Source organism: Chiloscyllium plagiosum, unplaced genomic scaffold (genome assembly GCF_037043375.1).
Source record: "Chiloscyllium plagiosum isolate Xiang-an unplaced genomic scaffold, Cpla_swu_hap1 HiC_scaffold_3, whole genome shotgun sequence".
Taxonomy (NCBI): domain Eukaryota; kingdom Metazoa; phylum Chordata; class Chondrichthyes; order Orectolobiformes; family Hemiscylliidae; genus Chiloscyllium; species Chiloscyllium plagiosum.
Window position 1 is genome coordinate 64,527,775 of NW_028270141.1, and position 26,162 is coordinate 64,553,936.

Sequence of the window (26,162 nt, forward strand, 5' to 3'; positions counted from 1 at the left end):
TTTAGATATTCGACACAAGGTAATTTCTCTAACATCTATCAGAAAGTCACACAATTATGCCTTGTCTTTGAGGCCTGAGTCAGGGCCCCAGGCCAAAAGAACTTTATTATAAGTTGCTGTAAGCACAAATCTGTTTTCTTTCTAATACTGCTAAGACAATGAGTGTATTTACAAATGCTACTGAAAAGCATTGACCACATTTCAAAAGCATTTTCTAGCATCTCAACATTAACTACAGTGCGGAATTCATGTGGAATGTATCAGGATGAAATGAAAACAAATTCCAATTATACATTAAACCCAATGCAGACAACAGAATGTGTTACAAAGACCACCAAAGTGGTGTAAGAGTAGCAGAACATTGCCAACATTTGCCAATAGTTATCTCCATGTTGACGTTCTGCCAACGTCATTGCAACTGGTAGACTTATCCCCCATGTAATAATTACTACACATGATGCATTACAAGGGATTATATGTTTGTTTAACATTTATTATCTGAAAAACCAAAAACACCCACTTTTACTGTATTTACTGGTATACCCAAGCGTTACCTTGTTAGACTGTCACAAGAATACATGCACTTTCAAAACTAATAGACTACGTAATGCCTGCATTGTCCCAAAAATGATCTCCACTATTAGCTGGAGAACTAACCAATATGTAATGCACATTGCATTTATGATAGCTTTGAAATACAGCCTCGGCTGCCTAATAAAAAGTGATCCTATCTCTTTGAGTACATAATCAATAATATATCCTTCCACTTGGCTTATCAATAGGAGAATCTCCTTTCCACTAATGGCTGCCCTTTTTAGTTTCAGTCAAAAAGTATTCTAACATATCATATAAATCAGATAAGCTGGCTAAAACTCCTTGACATCAGCAATAATCCTCTCAGCACAATGAAATGTAGCTGCTGCACTGAAGTTGCCAGATTTGAGAAATAACTCCATTACAATAATTTAGGCTGTAGTTTGTAATGATTATTTTATCATATCACATACTTCTGGGATCAAATTGTAGTTCCTTTTATAACAAAACTTTGTAAAGTAATGTTAGTATCAAATTGAAATTGGGCAGTGAACCTTCAATTTAACCCATCGTCAGGTCAGTTCATTTTGTACATGCAAAGTTGATCCCATTTTTCCCACTTTTTTTCTCTTCTCTTCTCTGGAAGGTGGTATTTTTTGGCAGCTACAGATCTATGATAACTAACCACCCTCCCATATCTCTTCCAAAGTGGCCAGTATTCCCATGTGTGGACGTATTAGCAGCATATTCAACCACAACTTGAGGTGAAAAACAAATTCACCTCAGAGTGACAAATCTGACCTTCCTATGGATCACCTTTCCTTAAATCTACCCTAAGGGCATTACACTACTCTCATATTACACTTAGCTAGAAAATTAGCGTTTATTTAGTAATTGATGGCAAGTGCATTTTGATTCATGGATGTATGTGATCAATATGAAGAACATACAGTTGTAATTGGAGATTGCTCAGTTAGTGTGCAAATCTTCCATTATGAATCACATAAAGTCATAGAGTCATGGCATAAACAAATCATTGCATCAAGCGCATCCTCTCATAAACATCCCATGAAAGTGATTGTGGAAGATACCCCATGAAACTGTAACTATCATCAGGAGAGGAGAAAAATTAATGGCAACAAAAGAGAGCAATGTTGCATATATAAAATGAGCTGACCAGGACAATGGGTTACTTCAACTAACAAACTGCACCCAGATATAAACGAATGCACACCAAGAGGCTAAATTTATGTCTCCTTGTAGAAGTGGGAATCAGCTTCCGAAACATGGAATCTACCTTTTCTGTGCCTTCTCCACCTAACACCTTTTTGTGTGATTCTTTTTGCAAGTTGAAAGCCTTGTTTATAAAATGTGCATGCATTGCCATTGATGTTGCTAATAAAAAGCAGAAGAAAATTGTTTTTCCTAACACTTGCCTAACACTAGCAGAACTACTGAATGATGGATTATCTAGAAGTGTTGTGCAAAGTCTTGTCCTAGCAGCAAGCAATCATGAATGCAAATGCTATATTGGCCTTTACTGTCAAAGGATTTGAGTTCAGAAGTAGAAACTTGGTGAGACCACACCTGGAATACTATGTGCAGTTTTGGTCTCCCTACCTGAGAAAGAATGTACGTACCATAGAAGGAGTGCAGTGGAGATTCATTAGGCTGTTACTGAGAATAGCAGGACTGTTCCACAAGAAGAGATTGGTTTCAATGGAGCCTGTATTCACTACAGTTTATTGTAGTCTCAAGAGCTCTAATTGAAACATATAAAATTCCAACAGGACTGGACAGACTGGATGCAGGGAGGATTTTGCTAGTTAGGGAGTCTAGAGACATGGGACACCATTTTAGGATAAGGGATAGACCATTTAGGACCTAAGGAACAGCTTCTTCACGCAGAGGGTGAGGAGTGTATGGAATGAGCAGCCAGAGGAAGTGGTGGAGGTAGTTACAATTATAGCATTTAAGAGGCATCTGATGTATATATGAATAGGAAGGGTTTAGGGGGATGTGGGCCAAGTGCTGGCAAATGGGACTAGATTAGGTTAGGATATCTGGTCGGAATGGACGAGCTGGACTGAAGGGTCTTTTTCCGTGCTAAACATCTCTATGACTCTATGACTGAGATGAGGAAAAGTTTCTTCACGCAATAATATTGAACCTGTAGAATTTTCTGCCACAAAAGGCATGAAGGTTAAGTCACTGAATATTCAAGAAAGAGACAGGGAAATGTTTAGCTTTCAAAGGAATTAGGCATAGGGGAGAAACAGGAAATGGCATTGAGATCGAGGATTAGCCATGATCATATTGAATTGTGGTGCAGGCTAGAAGGGCAAAATTGCCTATTCCTGCTCCTAGTTTCTATATTTCTATGAATAGTTAGAAAATCATGTTAAAAATATGAATGAGGCTGCTACCCGGATATAACTAAAGAATAATCACAGATACTCTTCGGAGGGGCGATGTCGACTTTTCGGGCCAAATGGCTTGTTTCCACAATGTAAGGATTGTATAATTCGATGATAAGAGATATACCTCCTCTGACGCCAATTTTGTGCACACTGTTGCTGTGCATCTAGAGCTCCCAACTTTACCTCCATTCTTAAACAGGAGTGTGTTCTCTGCGCTCGTGTCACCAATCTCAGGTGATGGTGCTGGTGCACCCTCAAACATGCTTGCTTTTCTGCATGCCAGAGGTCTGACTCTATTCTGAGCTGGATGACAAGAGTTTTGGGGTCAACAAGAAACACAAGGCAAGCATTGAGATGGAATTATGCTCAGCATCCCTGTTCCCATTGACATTCTTCTAAAACCATACTTAAATTGACTTCTCTGCCAGCCAATGCCTCTCAGGCTGAACGTTTTCAGATTTGGAGCCACCTATCACCATTAGTATGTGAAATTACATCCCCAGAACCCATTCCTCCCCCTCCCACTGTTAGCCCTCATGACTACAATAACCCGAGGGCATGTACTACTGAAAGGGGGACTCGCTGAACAATGAGACCTTGGAGTGCAGGTTCATAGCTCCTTGAAAGTGGAGTCACAGGTAGATAGGATAATGAAGAAGGTGTTTGGTATGCTTTCCTTTATTGGTCAGAGTATTGAGTACAGGAATTAGGAGGTCATGTTGTGGCTGTACAGGACATTGATTAGACCACTGTTGGAATATTGCATGCAATTCTGGTCTGCTTCCTATTGGAAAGATGTTGTGAAACTTGAAAGGGCTCAGAAAAGATTTACAAAGATGTTACCAGGTTTGGAGGATTTGAGCTATAGGGAGAGATTGAATAGGCTAGGGCTGCTTTCCCTGGAGTGTCGGAGGCTGAGGGGTGACCTTATAGAGGTTTATAAAATCATGAGGGGAATGGATAGGATAAATAGACAAAGTCTTTTCCCTGGGTTGGGGGAGTCCAGAACTAGAGGGCATAGGTTTAGGGTAAGAGGGGAAAGATATAAAAGAGACCTAAATGGCAACTTTTTCATGCAGAGGGTGGTACGTGTATGGAATAAGCTGCCAGAGAAAGTGGTGGAGGCTGGTACAATTGCAACATTTGAAAGGCATCTGGATGGGTATATGAATGGGAAGGGTTTGCAGGGATTTGGGCCAAGTGCTAGATTGGGTTGGGATATCTGGTCAGCATGGACGATTTGGACCAAAGGGTCTGTTTCCATGCTGTACATCTCTATGACTCTATGATATGTTCAGATAACAGAGCCTATGCTATGGTTATTACTGTGCTCCAAGCTCTGACCTTTCTCAGATTTGGATCCTACCTTCCACCCTTGTCAGCTCCTTGTTGTTGTGGATTCCGTTCTGAAAGGAAAACTGCAAAAAGGTGATGTATAAACTTATCAAGGCATGGTACTTGGAAATACATTCAAGTTTTACAAATGTCTTTTCTTTAATGTCCACCATCAACTGTCCCTTGGTTGAAGGACAACATTGTACTCTGGATTTTGAGTCTTTGTGTGACTTAACTAGATTCTTGACTTACAGATTTTCAGTTGCACAGCCCAGGATGTGCCATAAGACAGTGACATCCAGAGTGCAGAGTTTACTTCCTTTCCTTGCCTTCTCTGCTGCTGTTGCAATGTTGAGCAACATGGGCCCTGTGACTACTCATGACCAGCCATGCTGCATACAACAGGGTTAGGCTACACATGTTATAGAAACACCTCTCTTATTTTATCTTAGTGCAGAACGTCACTGAAGTACCTATGACACTAGATCCATATTCCTTGGTGCTGAATTATAGCTCTAATACCTTGTTTGTTACCGAAACAGGCTGCCTTGGCGGTTCTAGGAAGAATTCTGAGCCTTAAGTGTGTAGCAGAACATTCCTGTGGGATTCCACCTGCTGAAGCAGGATCTCCAGGTCATGTTTTCAGAACCTGGTACCAATTACTTCCCAGAATTCCTGGCTATACTGGGCCATCCTGGAATAAGGAAAGAGGAGTGATGAATTAGTCTGTGTGGTTTGTGACTTCATGGGCTTCAATGACTGGGGGAGTAAGTTGCTGATTGGTATCTGACATGAGATGGAAGAGAATGACTGGCACAAGTTTGGTGGTCTAAGCACTGTGATGTAAGTGACAAGGTGCCAAGACACAGGTAATAAATTAAGTGAGGGCTCAAGGAGATTGAGGAGTATATGTGGCTTTCAGAATGAACCTGGGATTTTAAAAAATTATTCATTCAGCAATGAGGGCATCACTGGCTAGGTGAGCATTTATTGCCCATCCCAGGTAACCACATTGCTGTGCGTCTAAAATCAAATCTATGCCAGACCAGGTAAGGATGGCAGTTTCCTTCCAAAGGAACATTAGTGAATCGGATGGGTTTTTCCAGCAATGGTCAATGAATTCATGGTCATCATTAGAACTCTTAATTACAGATGCTTTTTAGATATTGAATTCAAATTCCACCATCTAGCATTGCAAGATTCCAACTTCGGTCCCCAGCACATTACCTGGGTCTCGAGACTAATAGTCTAGTGAAATTACCACTAGGCCTATTTCTCCTCTATGATTTCCCAGTGTGCTGTGTCCTCTGAAGGACAATGAGTTGATACCAGTTATGAGAGGGTATGAGTTGCGGTTAGGGGTGTAGCAGGAGAACTGTGCTGCTGTGGTGACGTGCGGAGCTGCATGACATCTCTTTAAATGTCAGAGAACTTCAGGGGTCTGCCATAAAAGACTGTGCAGCAATGTTCTCAAAGGGCAGGGTAGACTTACAACTGTGAACACATCAATGCTTAATGAAGAAAATATACTCAATGGTCCAGTTCACACAGGGGAACAATTAATATTTCAGCCAATCAAACTACACAGTACTGACAGTGCAAGGGCAACAAGTTAACTCCAATGTCATGGTACAGTTGTCTTCTGGCAGATATTCACTTTTGTTGCTGTTATTTATTGGTCAAAGGGATGGGAAGCACCCACCTCTATCTGTCCCTGACCTTTCCATGCCCAAACATGAAGCTGCACCCCCTCGGAATACGTATTCTGTACATGAACACAGCCTGGCTTGAACAGATGAATATTCCAAGCAAAGTGAGTCATGAGATAGGAGTGTGCTTTGGAAACTGCAAAGACCTGATTCATATTTAACAAATCTAAGAGGAAAATAAATTTTTAATATAAAATGATTTGTTTAATTTGGCTTATCCCAATGTCTTGACAAAGAAATCCCCATACTAACAGATCTAACTTTAACCTTAAAAGACAAAATAACTGGTTACATTGCTTTCAACCAATTTTCCTTCAGGGATACCATTATCAATCTGATGGGCTAGGTGTCAATATAAATAGCTTCATATTCTGCTCACTGCCTATAAAGCAGGTAGAGGCAGAAATCTTCATAACATTTAAGAAATATTTAGATGTGTACTTATAAGGTTTTGAGCCAAGTGCTAAAAAATGGGATTAGAATAATTAGATGGTTGCTTTTGACTGGTGTGGGAGTGATGGGTCAAAGGGTCTTTTTCCAAGCTGTAAATGCCTTTGACTATAGGCAAAGAAAACCAAATACCATACCATACGTTACATTCAGACTTTACTTCCAAATTAGTTAATTACTGTAAAATTACAAATACTGCTAAACAAGCAAAGGGGGTAAGATTAAATTGAAGTCCTTGAACCACAAAGGAAATAATCATTGGCAAACTCAATAAAAATTATTGGATATTACATAATGCCTGAATATCACCATTATAATAATGAAAGGTCTCACAGTTGAAACTCCTATGTAGAGAACAGCAAATGTGTTTGGTTTAACTGTGGCTTAAGAAAAGTAAATTCTGACAATGCTTTCTTCTTGTGTGCTGTACAATGTACAATTTGTTCTGTGATGATGAGGAGTCAGCACTAAGGCCCACAAATGTTAAACAAAATCTAAACATCACTAAAAACAAAGGACAACAGCTCTAAAATGTGGAATTTAAATGTCAAAATCAGTGAGTCTTGTATTAACCATCTTCGAACAAGTCGATTGCAAACAAGCTTTCAAGCTTATCTGGAATTGCTGTATCAGCATATTTAACAATCCACATGCACTTTTAATGATTTAGTAGATTTCCTAGAATTCAGATACAAATTTAAGTGAGTCATATCTAAAGGATGAAGACTAAACTTGTTCAATTTTTTTGAAAAATTAATTTCAAAGCCTGTGATGCAAGATCAGACCATCCTATTATGCTGTAAACGAATGACCTTAACGTAAGTAATTGATGACTAAGGGAAACAATCTTTTCTTTGAACATTCAGGTTCTGAGTATAAACACAGATGGAAAAAGTGGGTTTAGTAATAATAATGAGATCATTTTTAAACCAAACATTCTGACAAATATGTGAGCATCTCAGGATATTTGCTTATATATATATTACTGTTAACATATTCAATGGAACAATTACTATTCAGAACACCTTATAAGTGAGGGACATCACTTCCTTCTGTGTACAACATAAAATAAGCAGAAGATTTCCTGCATGTTAACAAATTTTTAATGGGTTTGGATCACAACAAATTGGAGCATATCAGCTTTTACAGAAGTAAGAAGACGCTTGGCAAGCTTGCCTTCATTGGTCATAACACTGAGTATAGGAATTGGGATGTCATGTTAGAGTAGTACAGGACAAAGGTTAGGCCACTTTTGGAATATTGTGTCTAAGTCTGTTCGCCTTCTATCGGAAGGATGTTGTTAAACTTGAGAGCGTGCAGTAAAGATTTACAAAGATGTTGAGATGGGACTGGAAGGTCTGAACTATTGGGAGATGCTATTGAACAGGCTGGCGCTATTTTCCCCAGAGCATCGGAGTTGTGGGGTGACCTTATAGAGGCTTATAAAATCATGAGGGACCTGGATAGGGTGAATTACCAAGGTCTTTTTCTCAGGGTAGGGGAATCCAAAACCAGACGGCATATGCTTAAGGTGAGAGGGGAAGGATTTGAAAGGGGCTTCAGGGGCAACATTTTCACGCAGAGGGTGGTGCATGTATGGAATGAGCTGCCAGAGGAAGTGGTGGAGGCTAGTACAATTACAACATTTAAAAGACATCTGGATAAGTACATGAATATGAAATATTTAGACGATATAGACCAAATGCTGACAAATGGGACTAGGTCGGATTGGGATGTCTGGTCAGCCTAAATGAATTGGACTGAAGGGTATGAGTCTATGACTCTGACTCAACTGATATTCTTAACCACATAAAGGGGAAATACTTAGAAAGAAAAGGTGTAAAAATTGTTGGCAGTACTCACAAATCAAACAATCCTTAATAAGTATTTTGGCTGGAATCTTATAGGGGTCTAAGGGATGTGGGCTGTCATGAGATATGTGACAGAATCAGACAAGATGTCTGATGCAGTAGATCTTAATGTCAGGAGCATCTCTCTCCATCTTTTATGTTTTTAACAGTGTGGTGTTTTTTGCTAGGCAGCGGCAAATGCCAATTATGGGGTATTATTGCTTGCTAAATGCCTTTTAAATGGCCCAAAATGCTTCATTAACATTCAGTTACCAAGCCTACCTAATCCGTCAATCAATCAAGCAGCCATGTTTCAAAGTCTTCACTGTAGTTCATGGAGATGTAGCTGTCAGTCAGGGGGACCCAATATAGCAAGTCAAACGCAACCTCTGATACCAGTCCAGGGAATTGACCTGACCCTAAGGGGGCTGAACCTGGCTCTCTAAGGCAATTGCCACCCTGTCCATAGAGGCAGACAGATGCTCACATGTTTTGCTGCTCTCCTGTTCCTTCCTGTGTATGTGGATGAAGTTCCTAACTGTCAACACCACCTGAGGCTGCACAAGTTCTTCATCTCCAGCTGCCTTCCGCGTGCCGGCTGTCCATGGCATTTCTTCCATCGCTAGCTGCAGAGCTGTCACAATGAGGAGCTAACCAGAGTATGCTCCCAAACTTTCCAAGTCTAACATTTCCTCCAAGATGTCAATTTCCAGGTTGAGTTGAATGAGTGCAGGAGGTAACCTTGTTAATGATTCCTCTGACACCTCTGAACCCTTGCATCAAAAGTTGAGGAGATGGTTTCTAGAGGAGCTGGATGTTTTATTGTGGAGGTGGTGGGCAGACAGGTGGCACTTGCAATATAAAGGAGAAGAAGGAATTGCAGCTAATAGAAGTGGGTGCAATGAAAGAGACTAACAGCATAACTTTGATTTAGAGGTGCCAGCGTTGGACTGGAGTATACAAAGTTAAAAGTCACACAATTACATCACACTTTAAACCTTTGCTATAAATTCTGTGTCCTACGATCTTATACTCCACAACCACCTGATGAAGGAGGAGCGCTCTGAAGCTAGTGCTTCCAAATAAACCTGTTGGACTATAACCTGGTGTTAAGCGTTACTTTGGGAATTGCAGTGGAATGAAGGATGATACTTACTTGGTTAGTAGACCACGGTCAACATTCCCACAGGAGCAATCCATGTTTTCTCCTGTGAGGGCCAGGATTCTCTCATTGTATAGGATGAGGAGCCTTATGTCATGCATTCCTCCATCCCCCTGAGCTTTTCCCACCTTGTTATAGGTTGTGTCTTCCTGGAACGAGAGAAAAGGAGGAATTAGTGAGATGTAAAAGGGTGGCAAGGCTGTTAATGTTGGTGTATATGATGTGGTGAGGTATCCCCAGTGACTGAATTAGAATTTGGTTTTATTGTCACATGTATTCAAGTACAGAGATACCAGAGTTCAGTGACAAGCTTATAATTTTGTCATTCACAGTGCCATCTTAGATACAAGATATAAAATCTTAGGTAAAAAGTGGAAAAATAAAGAAATAAATTGCAAGTTCAATATTACAATTCTTGTCAGAAACTGAGCTGGACTAACCATATAAATACTTCGGTTACAAGTGCAGTTCAGAGTTTAGGAATTATGTGGCAAGTAATGGATAAACTATTCCCCAAAACCTGTCCACCATCTATAAGGCACAAGTCAGGAATGTGATGAAATACTCCCCACTTGCCTGGAAGATTGCAGCTCCAACAACACTCAAGACGTTTGACAACACCCGGGATAAAATTTGAATTCAACAAAAACCTGGAATTAAAAACTAATGTAATGACGACTATGTAACTACATAAAATCCCATCTAATTCAATAATGTCCATTAAGGAAGGAAATCTGCCATGTTTACCTTGTCTGGTCTACTCCAGATTGACAGCACGTTGTTGACTCTTAACTGCCATATATTAGGTGATAAATTCTGGTCTCATCAATGATGCCCTCTTCTTTGAATGAATGAATGAAGAAAATCTTGATTGACATCTACCGCCAACACAATAGCAGCAGTGTGCACTATCTTGCACTTAGAATGTAAGAACTAAGAGCAGGAATAGGCAATTCAGCCCCTTGAGCCTGCTCCATCATTTGACACGATCCTGTTTGGTACACCTCAGCCTCAATTCACTTTCCTGTCTGCTCCCAATAACCCCATAACTGTTAATAATTTAAAAATCTGTCTATTATCTCCTTGAATTTATTCAGTGCCCTGGTGTCTTCCACATTCTGGGATAGTGAATTCCTCAGATTCAAACACTTTTGAGAAAAGAAATTCCTCGACATTTCTGTTTTAAGTATGCCACCTCTTGCCCTAAAACTATGACCTTTCAATCAATATCATCCCAGAAGGGAAAATATCTACTCAATATCTATTTTGTCAATTCCCTTTTAGCATCTTATACACTTCAATTAAATCTCTCATTTTCTAAACCCAAGCAAGTAGAAACCTAAACCCTCAAGACAAACCATTAATCTCTGGAATTAATCTCGTGAATTTTCTTTGAACTTCAGCAAATCGCCCAAACTTCTCCAATAGTACCTTCCTAACCCACAATCTGAGCTTTGGAGAAGGACGTGTAGCAGCATCTGTTTAGGAGCAACACCACCTACAATTTCATTTCTCAGCCACTTATCATTGTGATGATGCTGCTCCTTTAAAAAGGTTATGTTATCCTTGTTTTTTTCAGAGAGGTTGTAAAATACACAGACTCTGAAAAGTCTGGAGTTGAAGGGTTTCAGGGCCAATTTGATTATACTAACAGATACTGCCTCAGGCAGAAGCTTTCAAGTCTTAAAAAAAAGTTGTATAATGAAAGGGGAGTGGCCAGTTCTCCCAGCTCAGCTTACCTCTGATTTGGTTTGGTTTTTAGCAGTAATGTGGTAAAAGCTACTGGACCCAAAGAAGCAGGTCCAGGCTGGTACTCTCTCTCTCTCTCTCTCTGACTTCTCTCCTGTAAGACCCTGTGTTTGATTTTACCTTTTGTGCCAAAGGGTGTTTACGGGGATTGTTGTAAGTATTTGGAACAGCATCATTAAGTTGGTATAGTCTGTTGCGTTTTTGGATAGATTAAGTTATTGGTATTCTGTTCTTTTTTGTTTGTGTTTCATTCGGTAATCTTGTAAATAAATGCTGGTTTGTTTAAAACGAAGTGGTTTGACCAGCGGCATCTCTCCTGGAATATCCAATCTACACCTGCTTAAAACAATTAGCAAAGTTGGGGTCTGGGCTACCTTCTTGAAGTGGTTTGAGGGGTCTGCCCTGGTCCATAACACCATCCTAACGTGGAACTACATCTCTGTTTCTTCACTGCTGTAGAATCAAAATCCTCAAACTCCCTTTTTAACAGCATGGTGGACTGCAGTGGATGAAGAAAGTAATTCATTCTCAAGGGCAATTAGGGATGACAGCAAATGCAGACCCACACAGTGACACCCACATCCCACATATAAATAAAGATAGGATGTTTGTACATATCCTGAAATCTTTCATTGTCTCATTCGAACTGTGAACTCAGAACCTCCTGCTGAGATTGCAGATTAGATAGATGATTGTGGATTAGATAGATAATGTTTCAGCAGACAGATAAACATTGATGATGAATAATCCTAAGGGAACTGCCATCAATTAATGCTACTGAAGCTGCTTGATTAGATATTACACTAACTGGCCTGTATTTGAAGCTTGGAGTAAGTGAGGACTGTAGATGCTGGAGTACCAGAGTTGAAGAATGTGGTGCTGGAAAAACACAGCAGGCCAGGCAGCATCCAAGGAGCAGGAGAATCGACGTTTCGGGCATTAGTCCTTCTTCAGGAATCATTTGAAGCTTTTCAGCAGAAGGTTTTTTTTTAAATAACAATCAACATAAGCTGCAGCTTTTATTTTACAGTTTAAGATCAGTGAACTTAAAAGCTCAGATCACATCAGTTATATGGATCTTATCTTCAAGAGTATTTGTATCTACTCCATCAAGTTGTAACTCTGACTGTATGTGTTAAGGCCTTGCAACAACCAAATGTTTGAGTTCAGTACTATGTTGTTTTGCTGAGCTTGGAATTCTCTCCTGTGTGATTCATGCCCTAACCCCTTCCCACTACTGGCAAAAATGGAATCTGTTGGAAATGTGAGTCTGACTTCTGTATGTGGATCCAAAGCTATTTTTAATTGAATGATTTATTCTCACTTACAGGGAATAATACAGTAAAATACAGTGAAAAGTTTCAATGTTGCCACAATCTTTTTGAATAGTTTAACAATAAAGAGAAAAAAAAAGGATGTAACTGAAAGAGTCTATCTTTGTTCTACCACCCCACCATGAGTCCTGATCTGACTTACAATGACACCAGCACCGCCATCCCTCTTCCAAACCTCACCGCCGCCTGCGTCATGTAGGAGTCACCACTGTTTAGGAGCCATCACTTCACTGCTGGGCCCACCTCAGGCCCTGTGCTTGCCCCACAACCAGGAGTCTCCAGCTCAGGGCCTATCACAACCAGGAGCTGCCAGTGCCTCATCAATAACCAGGAGCCCCTACTCCAGGCCTGTCGTGACCACAACCAGGATTCCCTGCTGCCACCTCAATGCTAGGATTTCTCTCTCTGGGCCTACTGCAACCTAACTCCACTGCCAGACCAGGCCACTACTACCTTGCCCTCCTCTGAGATGTTGCCTTGACAGCACTGCCATCTTGAAAATTTTGCTGCCATCGCCGCTGGCCCCCAGTGCTGCCTCTGCTGCTGCCATCACTGCAGTTGCCTCCAATCGCTCGGAGCAGCCGCATCTGCTGCTGCCAACTCTGACCGCCGGGAGCCTGTTGCCATTCAACACTGCTGTGCCAGTGCCGTTGATTAACCATCGCAAAAGGCTTTAAAGAAAAGCAAACTGAACAAAAAAAATGAATGAAAGAAAGAAAAAGACCGAAGTGAAAAGGGAAAAAAAAGGAAAGAAAGCAGAGGAGATCAGATATTCAGGGTGTCTTTCACAACAGCCACCAAATCTGGAAAGACATTTCGATATAAATTTAGGTTAAGTGAGATGATAAGGATTTGGAAAACAAAATGTGATCTAGGCCAATTTACCCATTGGAATAACTTAAAATTATTAAAATAGAAAGAGACTGCAGAATGTCACAGTACAGATGGATCCAGATTTTTGTATATACATCACAAAAAGATAACATACAGATTCAGTAAGTAATTAGGTAGACAAATGAACTGTTGGACTTTATTGCAAGAGAGATGGAGTATAAACATAGGGAAGCCTTACTACAGCTTTATAGGACATTAACCAGTCTGCACATGGAGTGCTACATACTGTTCAGGTCTCCTTACTGAAGGAAACATATACTTACATTGCAAACAGTTTAGGAAATGTGTAGTAGGCTAATTCCAGGCATGTATTATAAGAAAAAAGAGTTGAACAGGTCAGACTTGCACTCATTGGAGTTTGGAATTATGAGAGATGATCTTATTAAAACAAAATATGCAGGACCTCCAACAGAAGGTTCCAATGGTGGAGGAGAGAATATCTGTTGCACTGGGCTCCTTCCTGGAGAGAGCAGTGGTAGTGGAGTGAGCCAACAGTTGCACATGAAATAAGTGGACCATCTGAGTTAAACCCTTGAAAGCAGGAGACTATGAGGAGTGTAAGATTCATTTTGATTTATTTTAGGGTTAGGGTGGCATTGAATATTTTCTTCACCCATTTTGTATCTTTACTGTGAACTCTTGTGGGAGGCAACGTAATTGTATGAAAGGTAATGGAGGGTTAGCAGTAGGAGCTCATCTAACTGAACTCATTACTCAGCCAATTAGAGATCAGGACTTAAACTCTATAACAATATCTGAATGGATCAGCAACATTGGGCAAATATCCATTGTAAAGAGTTCATTCCTCTAAGTTATGCTTTTCCATTATGTTTATAAAGATTAATTGCCAGTAGAATGAAGAAACCCTCTTTAAAATCTCTGCACAGCATTTGTTTAAATCACCTGTTTAAGTAGGATTCTGTGAGTAATTGACAGGGTGGATGCTGAGATGATTTCCATTTCACAGAGCAATCTCAAACTAGGGAACACTCTAAATTATTAAAAACAAGGGATGTTCCATTTAAGGTGGACTTAAGAAGGAACCTAAACTGTTGTTGGGTCTTTAGAATTCTCTTTCCCAGACAGCAATGTAAACTTGTTCATTGAATATATTCAAGTCAGAATTTGAGTGCCTTTTGATTGCCTAGGGAATCCAGCATTATGGGGGACTGACAGAAAAGTGTAGTTAAGGTCCCAATCAGATCAGCCATGATCTAATTGAAGGTGGGCTAGAATGCACTTGTTTCTTCTGTGCTGTTGTCTTATGTTGTCCTTATTTTGTTCTGCTGTTTTTGATCCCATACACTTCTCCTTTCTAATTTGCTAACTTGCTGGTCACACTTATGCTTTGATATTTCCAGAAACAGTCAGAAATATACTCCCCACATTCTAATGATTAGTGACATGATCTCTTGCTCTGACATTTTAAATCCTTCTGCCTTTTAGTTGATTCCCCTCTCCTGCTTACTGTCTCCATTAATATTGCATTCCCTCATCCATTTCCATCTGTGCTTTCCTTCAAACTTTTCAAGTCTGTTTATTTTTCTCCTCTTTGCAGCACCTAATTATGATGCCATAATAAGAGCAGAGTAACTTCAAGGGTCTACTCCCTTGTTCAGATCATCTCATTATCTGACACATCCCTTACCCTCTTGCTAACCTCCACCCTGCCACGTCCTTTTCTTTCTTTAGCTTCTCAGAGATATTAACTTAATGAAGATATTACCAGCCTCCAATGACAGTTAATTGGGGGAAAAAAAGTATTTTACTTTATAGTGCAGCTATAGGGCATATCACATATTTATTGAAATGTAAGTCAGGATAAATTGTTTGCACATTTTAAGAAGTGAAATTTTGGTTTTTCCAGCTCAGTGCCAAAATTAGCAAAGGGTGTGAAAGGAATGGGAGCACCTGAGGTTAAGTAAAGGAACAACGAGCAGGCTGGAAAAAGTAGAATCAAGATCCAAAAAGCTGAACAACACAGCAGGAAGCAAAACGCAAGTCAGGAAATGAGGAGGCAGTCTACAGAAAATGGAGAACAAGAGCCAAAAGGAAAATAGTGGTTAGCCAAGTAGGAGTTGTTGGCAATTGCCTATAGGACTGGGTCAGTGGAGAACTGAAGGGAACAGGGAAACTGATATAAAAAAATTCTGGAAACTCTCAGCAGGTGAAATGTCTTCCATTGAGGAAAAGGGCAAATTAACAGTTTAGGTTTGAACTCTTCTTCCAAACATTCCACTGTAAAAACATTAACTTGTCTCTTCTTTTTATAGATGTGGTGTGATCTGCTGAGTGTTTCCAGGATTTTTTTGGTTTTGTTTCAAACTTTCAGCATTACCAGTTGTCTTTGCATTTTTGGAGACACTGCTATAGATATTTTGACTTTATTTTGAAAGCTCCCAGACTGAAATGATTCAACTCAGCTGTTAACTCAGGCCACCAGTATAAAAGATTTAATGTTTTATGTTATGATGTATTATTATGGATCGCTTCTCATTGCGTATGTGGCAGATCAAGGATAGGAACAGAAGGGGCACTGATTTTTGCATGGCCCTAATGGGCTGTTAGATGGTCCCATGATGTTGCTGACCCCATTGCATGGTAGTTAGCTCTGAAGTCTCAGCAGTACCATCAGGAGAAGTGGCCATGTGAAGCCAAGTCAAAGACCCAGTGGTAACGTCAGAAAAGTATTCTAGGAAATAAAGCGTTCAATTTGTTGAAGAGGAAACTCTACCAGGACTACTGTGACTCTTTCCTTGTGACTTGGAGCATTTGACCCTGACGGTTCTCCTCATTCAATGCCACAAGGAAATTGTCTTAATTAAGCTGGAAGTCAACCTTTGCAGTGAAAGGGTTGCTACCCCATTGGCAAAATCCCAATAGCTATAATGTGTCACTAAAGGAAGCCAGAGACATTTCCCCCATATCACCAAATATTTGGAATCTAGACATACTGTCATTTTCTGAATCCCTCTCATTGAACTAATGAATTTAGCAACTTTCACAGTTGAGTCCTCATGGCATACTATCAGGTTCTTGAGACATATTACATAGAACATAGAAAAATACAGTGCAGTACAGGCCCTTTGGCCCTCGATGTTGCGCCGATCCAAGCCCACCTAACCTACACTAGCCCACTATCCTCCATATGCCTATCCAATGCCCGTTAAATGCCCATAAAGAGGGAGAGTCCACCACTGCTACTGGCAGGGCATTCCATGAACTCACGACTCGTTGAGTAAAGAATCTACCCCTAACATCTGTCCTATACCTACCCCCCCTTAATTTAAAGCTATGCCCCCTCGTAATAGCTGACTCCATACATGGAAAAAGGTTCTCATGGTCAACCCTATCTAAACCCCTAATCATCTTGTACACCTCTATCAAGTCACCCCAAACCTTCTTTTCTCCAATGAAAACAACCCCAAGTGCCTCAGCCTTTCCTCATACGATCTTCCTACCATACCAGACAACATCCTGGTAAACCTCCTCTGCACCCGTTCCAGTGCCTCCACATCCTTCCTATAGTATGGCGACCAAAACTGCACACAGTACTCCAGATGCGGCCACACCAGAGTCTTATACAACTGCAACATGACCTCAGGGCTCCGGAACTCAATTCCTCTACCAATAAAAGCCAGTATGCCATATGCCTTCTTCACCGCACTATTTACCTGGGTGGCAACTTTCAAAGATTTGTGTACATGGACACCAAGATCCCTCTGCTCATCCACACTACCAAGTATCCGACCATTAGCCCAGTACCCCGTCTTTTTGTTACTCTTACCAAAGTGAATCACCTCACACTTACCTACATTGAACTCCATTTGCCACCTTTCTGCCCAGCTCTGCAACTTATCTATATCCTGCTGTAACCTGACACATCCTTCCTCACTGTCAACAACTCTACCGACTTTCGTATCATCCGCAAACTTGCTCACCCAACCTTCTAGCCCCTCCTCCAGGTCATTTATAAAAATGACAAACAGCATTGCGGAAACACCGCTAGTAACTGCACTCCAAGATGAACCTTTACCATCAACTACTACCCTCTGTCTTCTTCCAGCCAGCCAATTCCTAATCCAAACCTCCAACTCACCCTCAATGCCATACCTCCATATTTTTTGCAGTAGCCTACCATGGGGAACCTAATCAAATGCCTTACTAAAATCCATACACACCACATCTACCGCTTTACCCTCGTCTACCTCCTTAGTCACCTTCTCAAAGAATTCAATAAGGTTTGTGAGGCATGACCTGCCCTTCACAAAACCATGCTGACTATCCTTGATCACATTATTCCTATCCAGATGTTCATAAATCCTATCCCTTACAATTCTCTCTAAGACTTTGCCCACAACAGAAGTGAGACTCACCGGCCTATAGTTACTAGGGTTATCCCTACTCCCCTTCTTGAACAAGAGAACCACATTTGCTATCCTCCAATCTACTGGCACTATTCCTGTAGACAACGAGGACATAAAAATCAAGGCAAATGGCTCTGCAATCTCCTCCCTTGCTTCCCAGAGAATCCTAGGATAAATGCCATCAGGCCCAGGGGACTTATCTATTTTCACCCTTTCCAGAATTTCCAACACCTCTTCCCTACATACCTCAAAGCCGTCCATTCTAATTAATTGTGACTCAATATTCACATCGGCAACAATGTCCTGTTCCTGAGTGAATACTGACGAAAAGTATTCATTTAGTGTCTCCCCAATCTCTTCAGCCTCCACACGCAACTTCCCACTACTATCCTTGACTGGACCTATTCCTACCCTAGTCATTCTTTTATTGCTGACATATCTATAGAAAGCCTTAGGGTTTTCCCTAATCCTACCAACTAAGGACTTTTCATGTCCCCTCCTTGCTGCTCTTAGCTCTCTCTTCAGATCCTTCCTGGCTACCTTATAACTCTCAATCGCCCCAATTGAACCTTCACACCTCATCTTTACATAGGCTGCCCTCTTCCATTTAACAAGGGATTCCAATTCCTTATTAAACCACGGCTCCCTCACACGACCCTTTCCTCTCTGCCTGACATATTGTTCAGGCAACAGGTATAACTGCAGACCTATGGAATTGCAGAACTACCAAAGAGCTCCCACCACCAAGACATGTCATGGAATGGCAGAGATTCATGGAAATGACCAATCATGTGGGCAAATGTTCAACAAATCTCGCACAAAAAAACCGAACCATTGTGACAACTCCTCAATAGAATCAAGCATGGTGTTGGAACAAAACTCAACGGAAGGCCATTGAGAAAATAAAGGAGATGCTTAACTCATCAGAAACTCTCATTTGGTATGACCCTGAAGAACAAACAACAACAGTGGCAGCTGATATATCATCAAGTGGTGTAGTGGGCAGTGAAAAAGGTTATGTCAGAATACAATGGGATCTTGATCAGATGGGTCAATAGGCCAAAGAGTGGTAGAATTAATTTAATTTAGATAACTGAAATGTTGCATTTTGGTAAGGCAAGACAGGGCAGGATTTATACAGTTAATTGTAAGGCCCTGGGGAGTGATAGAGTCATACAGCACAGTAACAGACCCTTCGGTCCAACCAGTGTTGCTGAACAAAGAGATCTCTGGGAGCAGGTGGTGAAAAAAGACTGTGTTCAATTCTGATCTCCCTGCTATTGGAAAGATGTTGCTAAATTTGAAAAGGTTCAAAAAGATTGACAAGGATGTTTCCAGGATTGGTGGGTTTGAGCTATAGGGAGATGTTGAGTAGGCTGGGGCTTTCTCGCCTGGACCATTGGAGGCTGAGGGGTGACTTTACAGGTTTATAAAATCATGAGAGCCATATATGGGTTAATAGCCAAGGTCCTTTTCCCAGGTTGGTGGAGTCCTAGAGAACATAGATTTAAGGTGAGGGGGGGAAAGATTTAAAAGGGATCCGAGGGGAAACTTTTTCATAAAGAAGGTGGTGTGTGTTTGAATCGAGCTGCCATAGGAGGTGGTGGAGACAGGTATGATTACAACATTCAAAAGCCATCTGGATGAAAATATAAATAGGAAGGGTTTACATGGTTTGGCTCAAATACAGGCAAATGGGACTAGATAGGTTAAGGATAACTGGTCGGCGCGGACGATTGGACTGAAGGGTCTGTTTCTGTACTGTATAACTCTAACTAGCCTAGGGGCAATGCTATTCCCAATTCAGAGAGATGGGAAACATAGAACATCTGTTATACAAACTCGACAGATTTATATCAACATGAACTGAAAATACCAGTGAGACCGACAAAGATAGCCAGGAAATAGAAATCCATGTCAATGCTTATTACTTGAGGATCTGGAACTCAAGCTCGTCTCATAATTAGAATGTTTAATTGTGCAGACACTTTCTCATCCACTTCTAAAATTTTGGAAAGCAATGCATGTGTTTGAAAATAAGTTCACTAAAATTCTAATTTTACTTGGTAGAAATAATCAATAACCTCTTTAAGGAGTAAACCATTAAAATGGGAATTGAACTGCAACAAAGTGGATCTATAACAGGAAGCAGCCACAAGATTATTGATAATGCAAATGTGTTCATAAAGAGTAGTAGTTATTTCAAAAAATGACCAATTGCCTGTTGAAAAAAGGGAAGTATCCTTGTTTTGCAGAGTAGAAAGATTTTATCAGCTCACAATAGAATCTACTTAAACTGTCTATAAATTTGTATAATATTATATCCAAAAATATTCAACTCTATTGTCTAACAAAATGGAAAATTCAAATGAATCACCAGCCCTGGTCCTTTTACGTCATTTCAGTGCACCTCACGGATAAAACAATGTACTTTGCATTATATCTAGATGATTCAATTTATATAAGATATAGGAGAAAGTGAGGACTACAGATGTTGGCGATCAGAGTCGACAGTGTGGTGCTGGAAATGCACAGGAGGTTAGGCTGCATCTGAGGAGTAGGAGAACTGACGTTTTGGGCATAAGCCCTTCCTGATGAAGGGACTATGCTCAAAACGTTGATTCTCCTACTCCTCAGATGCTGCCTAAACTGCTGTGTTTTTCCAGCACCACACTCTCGACTTTTTAAAGATATAGCCTTGTTAATATAATCTGTTACCACAATGTTATGCTGTAGCATAGATACATAACTCCTTCCTAGTTTAACTGAATAATAACATTGACTGGAGATTACTTTCCTCAAATTGATTACTGGAACTATTTGATATTTTACACTTCTAACTGATCACAAATAAAAGCTATTTAGGAATTTGAAATTAAGGCAAACCTCCAGACAACAGATCAAACATTTGAAGTATGAATTCAGAGCACAGCACTGTGAGGACTGCCAGGCAACTGGATTGTTTGATCAATAAATTTTAGGGTCAGTCGGATGTTATCTATTGAGTGTTTGCTGGCGAGTATCTTCTAATGCAAATTAAAATAGAATTAGTAACAGTGAGGAGTGGTATTTGCCAAGAAACCATTCAAAATGAGTTTTCAGTTGAAGACAACAGATTTCTAACTTTTAGTCAGAAACACAACCTGTCATAATGGGTAAACTGTTCTGACATTTTTGCTTTGAGATTAATTAATATTTGATCAGCAGAAATCGGTAATTTGTTGATGAGTGAAAAACATGAGTTGACCAGCCTCACATTGAATCACTTTCAGCAGAAACAATATGTGGTTTCAGCTATTTGCCAAGAGATTCACTAATAAGCTTTCTTTTAAGGTTTGGTTTGAGAATGTAGTCCATCGAGAAAGGTAATCTAACCAGTTTTCTACTTTGTTTCTTGTCCTTTGCATTTTTTGATCAGTCTCAATTGTCCACGTATGTCACAGATGGTTCTATTAAAACTGCTGATTTTAGCATGCGGGTAATGCCAATAAGGTTACCTAAAGGAGGGCTCTTACTCATCTTGCCTCTTTCTACTCTGTCTCCTGGAACATTGTACTGAAGGATTATTAATAGCAATGAAACTGCACTGAAATTAGCTGTTTAGGTATTTTATTGTCAATAAATAGACAATAGGTGCAGGTGCATTCTGCCCTTCAAGCCAGCACCACCATTCATTATGATCATGGCTGATCATCCTCAATCAGTATCCTGTTCCTGCCTTATCCCCATAACCCTTGATTTCACTATCCTAAAGAGCTCTATCCAACTCTTTCTTGAAATTATCCAGAGACTTGGCCTCCACAGCCTTCTGGGGCAGAGTATTCCATACACCCACCACTCTCTGGGTGAAGAAGTTTCTCCTCAACTCTGTTCTATGTGACCTACCCCTTATTTTTAAACTGTGTCCTCTGGTTCGGGACTCACCCATCAGTGGAAACATGCTTCCTGCCTCCAGAGTGTCCAATCCTTTAATAATCTTATACGTCTCAATCAATACGTCCCCGCTCAGCCTTCCAAATCCAAGCGTACGCAAGCCTAGTCACTTCAATCTTTCAGCATAAGATAGTCCCGCCATTCCAGGAATTGACCTCGTGAACCTACGCTGCAGTCCTTCAATAGCCAGAATGTCTTTCCTCAAATTTGGAGACCAAAATTGCGCACAATATTCCAGGTGCGGTCTCACCAGGGCCCTGTACAGCTGCAGAGGGACCTCTTTGCTTCTATACTCAATTCCTCTTGTTATGAAGGCCAGCATGCTATTAGCTTTCTTCACTGCATGCTGTACCTGCATGCTTGCTTTCATTGACTGATGCACAAGAACACCTAGATCTCGTTGTACTGCCCCTTTACCTAACTTGACTCCATTTAGGTAGTAATCTGCCTTCCTATTCTTGCCACCAAAGTGGATAACCACACATTTATCCACATTAAACTGCATCTGCCATGCATCCGTCCACTCACCTAGCCTGTCCAGGTCACCCTATATTCTCCTAACATCCTCCTCACATTTCACCCTGCCACCCAGCTTTGTGTCATCAGCAAATTTGCTAATGTTACTTTTAATACCTTCATCTATATCATTAATGTACATTGTAAAAAGCTGCAGTCCCAGCACTGATCCCTGCGGCACACCACTGGTCACCGCCTGCCATTCCGAAAGGGAGCCATTTATCACTACTCTTTGTTTCCTGTCAGCCAACCAATTTTCAATCCATGTCAGTATTTTGCCCCTAATACCGTGTGCCCTAATTTTGCTCACTAACCTCCTATGTGGGTCTTTATCAAAGGCTTTCTGAAAGTCCAGGTATACTATATCCACTGGATCTCCCTTGTCCATCTTCAGAGTTACATCCTCAAAACATTCCAGAAGATTAGTCAAGCATGATTTCCCCTTCATAAATCCATGCTGACTGACCTATCCTGTTACTGCTATCCAGATGTGTCGTAATTTCGTCCTTTATAATTGACTCCAGCATTTTTCCCACCACTGAGGTCAGACTAACTGGTCTATAATTTTCTCTCTCCCTCCTTTCTTAAAAAGTGGGACAACATTAGCCACCCTCCAATCCGCAGGAACTGATCCTGGCTGAATATTGGAAATATAGAACATTGGAAAATGATCACAAATGCATCCATGATTTCTTCAGCCACCTCCTTCAGTACCCTGGGATGCAGACCATCAGGTCCCGGGGACTTATCAGCCTTCAGACCTAACAGTCTCTCCAACACCATTTCCTGCCTAATATAAATTCCCTTCAGTTCAGGTCCTTAATCATTTTTTTACTTTTCACATACCTAAAAAAGCCTTTACTATCCTCTTTTATATTTTTGGCCAGTTTACCTTCATAACTTATTTTTTCTTTGGTATTTCCTTTTTACTTATCCTCTGTTGTTCTTTAAAAGCTTTCCAGTCCTCCGATTTCCCACTCATCTTTGCTATGTTATATTTTTTCCCTTTTGTCTTTATATGGTCCTTAACTTCCCTTGTCAGCCACGGCCACTCCTGCCTCCCCTTAGGTTCTTTCTTCCTTTTTGGAATGAACTGATCCTACATCTTCTGCATTATACCCAGAAATACCTGCCATTGTTGCTCCACTGCCATCCCTGCTAGGGTATTGCACCTTTGAACTTTGGCCAGCTCCTCCCTCATAATTCCCTTATTCAACTAAAATATTGTCACTTCCGATTCTATGCTCTCCCTTTCAAACTGCAGATTAACGCTTATTGTATTGTGGTCACTACCTCCAAATGACTCCTTTACTTCGAGGTCCCTGATCAAATCCGGTTTGTTGCATAACACCAGATCCAGAATTGCCTTCTTTCTGGTAGGCTCCAGCAGAAGCTGTTCTAAGAATCCATCTCGGAGGCACTCCACAAACTCCCTTTCTTGGGGTCCAGTACCATTCTGATTCTCCCAGTCTACCTGCATATTGAAATCCCACATAACAATTGTAGTAACATCTTTGCGACAGGCCAATTTCAGCTCCTTATTCAACTTACAAATTACATCCAGGCTACTGTTTGGGGACCTGTAGATGACTCCCATTAGGTTCTTTCTACCCTTAGAATTTCTCAGCTCTATCCATACTGACTCTACATCCCCTGATTCTAGGTCCCCCCGCACAAGGGACTGAATATCATTCCTTATCAACAGGGCCACCCCACCCCCTCTGCTAGTCAGTCTGTCCTTACGATAAACAAATTTAAATTTACTACAGGAAGTAATTTGTACATCAATATAATACTTGAGTAAGTAAAGAATTTGGTCTATAATACTTACTCAAGTATTATATTGATGTACAAATTACTTCCTGTAGTAAATTTAAATTTGTTTATCCAAAGGACAGACTGACTAGGTATTGTCAAACTAAGCACTTGCAAGGTTTCTGAAAATTTGCTGCATGACAGCATTTTTTGCTGTACAAGGCAATATGTTGTGTGTAAACTGTTTAGCAAAGTTTATGATTGATGTACTACAATATGACATTTTGTTGTATTTTAGAAACATAGCCTAATAAGATTATGGACCAAGATAGAGCTGTTAAATCAGACAATGTCCACAAGTATTGTGACAAGGCCATTGTGAATGTCATTGAGTCATAGAGTCATACAGCATGGATACAGACCCTTCGGTTCAACCAGTCGATGCTGAACATAATCCCAAGCTAAAGTAGTCTCACCTGACTGCTCGTGGCCCGTATCCCTCCAAACCTTTCCTATTCATGTATCTATCAAAATGTTGTTTAAACATTGTAATTGTACCCACATGCACCACTTTCTCAGGAAGTTCCTTCCACACATGAACTATCCTCTATGTAAAACATTTGCCTCTTATGTCTTTTTAAAATCTCTCTCCTCTCACCTTAAAAATGTGTCCCCTAAACCTAGTACAGAAGGTATGGGATAAGGGAGTCCAAAACCAGAGGGCATTGGTTATGGTGAGTGGGGAAAGGTTTAAACAAAACCCCCTAAAGTGCAACTTTGAACAAGTAATCAAAACAGATAGTGAGTCTAGATCCCCTGCTGCTCTTCAAAAAAAAGACTGCTGCACAAACACATAATGGACAAAATCTAGTTTAATTATCCAGAATAAGTTGCAGGTTAATTGGAATTCAATGGATTTATGGGTCACTACTGACCCCTAGATCTTTACTTGATTATAGAGTCAAAGGGAAAATATCCTTGGGTACATGTGGACAATTTTATTTTTCCTTTTAAGGTGCCAGAAGATTGTCTATTCAAGACTTGGATCAGTAATATGTTTGGGTGCACTGTATCTGGACCTTATGGATTAGATGTTTATTTTTTCCTGTTTTCCTTTTGTAATATACATGGCTGCACATAAGCCTTTCTTACAGTTGTAACAATGGATCAAGTAAGGAATATTTGCTTATATATTGAAACCTACATGTTTGCTCAGTTGCGCTATTAAAATTCCACAAAACAGTTTGAGCAAATCTTCAAACATTCAAACATTCTTGATGTAAACATAGTTTGGATTTAATTCTACAACTATTCCAAATTATTTTTTAAATTAGTAAAGGGCAGGATTACATTTTTAAATCATTCAGAAAGCAGTAAGAGCTAATAAATAATTTGTGAATCAATGCACTTTCATCACATTCAGTATTAAAAAACTGAAAATCTTCCTTCCGGGTATATGAGAGAAAATCTTTACATACAAAAGATGTAAATAAACGTTCAGAAATAGATCAAAAGGTCCATTCAAATGTTGCAGATGACTTTCTTTTATACCTTTCCTGAGTTAAATTGTTTTGGCTCCTTATTGATTAAAAGGTAAATTGATTAAGTTGGTGTGAACAGTGCTTTGACCTGATTCATGCAAAGATCAAATTTACAATATGGAATGACCTACAGCCAGGAAGTTTGTAGATGTCTGAACCTGTCTACGTAGTTCTCACAGAATTCACTGATGGTTTTGCTTCAACTTCCCCATTACAGTCCTATGTAGCAAGAAACAAAAAGCCTAATATGTCAGATATTAGATTGTGTCGATACAACACAGCAAATGTTTAACTTCCCGTGCAATTATATAAACACACTTCAAACTGGCTGTTGCAACTTTGTTGTCATTGTCTAATGGTTTAGACTGTGTGGTCAGTGGTAATGGAATGGATCTCACTGTTCACACTCTGGCATCTATCTACAAGGTTTCTTAGGGTTTTGGAGTAGAAACCTGCTCTAATCTGGCGTCTCGTCTTTTGTGGTCCCCTCCTTGGGGTATTGGTAAATAGGATAAGAAAGAGGGAGGCTCTTCAATCGATTAGATTAAAGGATCCTAATTGAGACATGAAGGCTGGAATTTTTCTAACCCATATGGGAATTCTTCTTTTTGGA